Genomic DNA, 4,215 nt, shown 5'->3' with positions numbered 1-4,215 from the left:
AAGACGGTGACAACAGTGACGGAGATGAAGACAGAGAGACGATCAGGGAGGAATGGAGGATGATATAGTAGCAGTATTAGCTTGTGTTTGTGTTTTGTAGCGTATAGCAGAATAAAGCAATCTGTTGTTCTTAAGATTTTCATAACATTAATAACAACGGTTATTGAGTCTGAAACCGTTGTGATTACTTTTCATAATTTTGCGCCAAATTATTAACAACGGTTAAAATTTATTACAGACTCAACCGTTGTTATTAATTTTTATATTAACAACGGTTTTTCAAGTATGACCCGTTGTTAAAAAGTATTAACAACGGGTTCTAATATAACCGTTGTGATTACTTTTCATAATTTTGCGCCAAATTATTAACAACGGTTAAAATTTATTACAGATTCAACCGTTGTTATTAATTTTTATATTAACAACGGTTTTTCAAGTATGACCCGTTGTTAAAACAAATAACAACGGTTAACAACACAGAACCGTTGTAATTAAGTTTGGTAAAATTCGCGGAATCAATTCTACAACGTGTTTTGATGATTTTCGTGAATAAGCGTTGTTAAAGGGCCGTTGTGGTTGCCTGTATTTGTAGTAGTGCTAATGTTAAGCACATCCTTGGGTGGGTTCACATTTAACCCCATGTCCCTTTCGGCTTGCACAAGTAACTTGTGCAATTCTTCAAGTGACACATCCTTGTCTTGCATGTTAAAATTCACCCGGAATTGAACATACTATTTGACTTTGGATAAGGAGTGTAGAATCCTATCTACAACAAGTTCTTTGGGGATTTCAAACTTTTGAATCTTCAAGGTCTCGACTAGCTCCATAAGTTTGAGCACATGAGGGCTAACCTTTTGGCCCTCTTTGAAGTCGAGATCAAAGAATGACGCGGCCGCCTCATATTAGACGATCCGCGGAGTTTGTGAAAACATTGTCACAATCTTGGAGTAAATCTCATTAGCGGTGCCCATTTTTAAGGCTCTCCTTTGGAGATCCGCCTCCATCGCAAAGATCAACACGTTTTTCATTGCGGCGGACTCCTTATGGTAAGCCTCATATGCTTCCCTAGTAGCGGTGGTCGACCTAGTATTAGGTTCGGGTGGAGAGGCCTCGGTTAGGTAACGAAGCTTGTCGTCACCTTGGGCGGCTAATTTGAGTTGGGCATCCCAATCGGAGAAATTTGACCCATTCTTTTCAAGTTTACATCGATCCATGAAGGATCGGAGCCATGATGAATTAGCGAGAGGCGTGGCGTTTGGGTTTGGTGTAGCCATTTGATATGAGAAAAAGAAGTGGTCTACAAAACAAGATAGAAGGAGTAAAACAAATGTCGTTTTAACAATAATAATAATACTCTTAAAATTTAATTTAAACAAGTTTTATTGCATTTATCTAGTGACCTCTACCCAACTTGATAAATGATTCCAAGACCCAAATTCATATTAATTTAGGCATCGGTAAAGCCGAAAACAAACCTTCATCAATATAACTCGGTGGATTAACACTTTAATCGATTCTACTTTTAGAACTCTTGGTCGATAAATTTACATTAAAAATTATCTTTAGCCCGAAACACATCCGGCAACCGTCGAGAATACTTTCGTTGAGTTCAACCCAAATTTCGAATAAATGTGTCCATGATCCAAACTTACATCAACTTGGGCATCGGTAAAGCCGAAAACAACCCTCATCTTTATAAATTCGGTGTGTAGACATTTATCACCCCACTTCACCAACGTAACAAGGTTTGTCTTACGATAAAGCCGGCTCAACTCTCTTGCGAAACTGGTACTTCATGGGTTTCAAATTTTGGTAAGGCTATATCTCAATTGTTTATTTTTTTTAGCGAGAGGTCATGTCAATATATTATCTATCACATTTTAAGTGAACTAAAGCGGTGAACTACGATAATTGTAATTGACACGGTCGATGAACTCGATAAGATGATAATGCATGTTTTAGTTATGGCGATTTAGCGATGCATGCGACATATAATAAAATGCAAAACATAAAATAAATCCTAGTATGGCCTTCCTAAAATAGAAAAACTATTTAACTATTACACATTCGGAAACCAACTCCATTGGTCCCTTGAACTTCGGTTGTGGCACGCATCTCGAGGTAACACCGTCTTTATGTATCGCCTTCTTGAAGAAATCCGTCTTTATGGAACTCCTGAATAAATAAATTACATAATAAATTACATAATTTCCTATTATACATTTGTAATTAAAATAAAAATAAATCTATTAAATTACAAAACGGTGATACGAGATCACAATAAATTACAACCGAATCAATATTCCCATACATTTCGGGTAATATCAATTAAAAACTAAGGCTATACTAAGTAAAATTACATAATTCAAAAATTACATAAAATAAAATTATGACAATCATAAAGAAAATACAGCATTATAATATGTATGAACATGCCCAATTTTATGCTAAATCGCCTTTAAGTAGCCAATATCGTATATTACTCGGTTTTTACGGATTTGCGTGATTCAACGTTTTATAATCACCAAAAATTACATAAATTCATATTTATGCATATGTTAATTACCCTAACCTCTTAGGACTCAAAATTTAGTCTTCACTAATTATATGACTATAATTAACTCATATTTCTAAAATTTTGTTCATTAAAGGACCCAAAATTACAATAAAAAGCTATAAACTTCAAATAAATCACAAAATTTCAAATAAATTCAAAATTTGAAATTTAAACTCATGAACATTCTGGACAAATACCATGACACTCATAATGTTCAAAAGCTTAGGTTAAATATTTCGAAATTTATCCGGAAAAACAATGTTGCGGTTTACCGGTTTTAACAAAAATAATCATAAAAACATGAGAAAAATATATATCAACTTTTCAATTTTAGATCTGAAAAAGATAAAAAAATGCAACATGTGACATTTTTACTTAGTCATGGAGTATGTTTTATTAATATTTCACTAATTAAGTCACTATTTAAGCTATTTTTCTTCAAAAAATCATAAATCATGCATAAAGACTTCAATATAGCCTATTATTTTACACACATCTTGTAAAATTGCATGTGACAACATATCCAAAAATCAATGGAAAATTCAAAGTTTAGCTAATTTTAGTCCGAAAATGACATTTTATTCATAAAATCATATTTTTAATGCCATTATTTTATAATATGAACAATAAAAATCCATAAATTAACCAAAATATCCTAAAAACACTTTAGGACCAGAAACTTTAACTTGCAAAATTATTTTCGTGATATATCATAATAACAAAAAATTTAAACAAGTTTTATATGTTAATCGTATAACTCGGAAAAACTTTTAACCGATTTGCATGCAAACAACCAAGGCTCTTGATACCGCTTGTTATAAATCTAGATCTCTTTACTAACATATTCATATATGTTTTATGTTAATTTAATCATAAAATTAATTGGTGATCTTATGCATGCAAACTATAAACAATTTAAAGAAGAAATCTTCATCTTACATTGGTATTTCGGTTTTAAATGGGCACAAGAGAGTTCTCTTTCTCTCTTGTTCTTGTGCTCTCCTTAATGGATGAACTAGGATCCAAGTGTAGGATCCCTCCCAAAGTAAATACCCAAGGCAAACTCTTAATCAAATTAATATTATGTATACTAGAATAATATTAATTTAGTGTAAAAAATGACCCAAAAATATTTGATTTTTGGTCTCCTAAAACCGGTTAAGAGAGAAGGAAGAGGAAGGTATTTTATCTTTCTAAAAGTTCTTATTTTAGATGGATGAATGAATAATATTTTCACTAGTTTGCATGTAGTGTATATGATGAAAAATAAGGCAAAACCCTTGGCTTTGCTCTTATGAAAAACCGGGTAAGGGGAAGAGGAGGGACTAATGCATGCACTACTTTGTCTTCACAATGACAACTAGGTTTTGCATGGCTAGTTTAGTAGGTATGATCATATTTACCACTAACATAATCAACACAATATTAGTCTAATTCTCCTCTTAATTTCGGCACATATGTAAAATGGAATCCATTTTATTTTTGTCAATTTGTCAATATGTCACATGTCACATGTCACATAAAATTGTTGTGTATTTTTAACATATTGAAAATCAACGTATTAATAAAAATACGTCATATACAAAAATCGACTCAGTAATTCACAATTACTTGTACCAAAATATTTTACCAATTATAAATCACAATAAATTGTATTT

This window comes from Silene latifolia, chromosome Y, assembly GCF_048544455.1.
Source record: "Silene latifolia isolate original U9 population chromosome Y, ASM4854445v1, whole genome shotgun sequence".
In the NCBI taxonomy this organism is placed as follows: Eukaryota; Viridiplantae; Streptophyta; class Magnoliopsida; order Caryophyllales; family Caryophyllaceae; genus Silene; species Silene latifolia.
The sequence above is the reverse complement of the archived record's forward strand: the minus strand, read 5'-3'. Positions refer to the sequence as shown.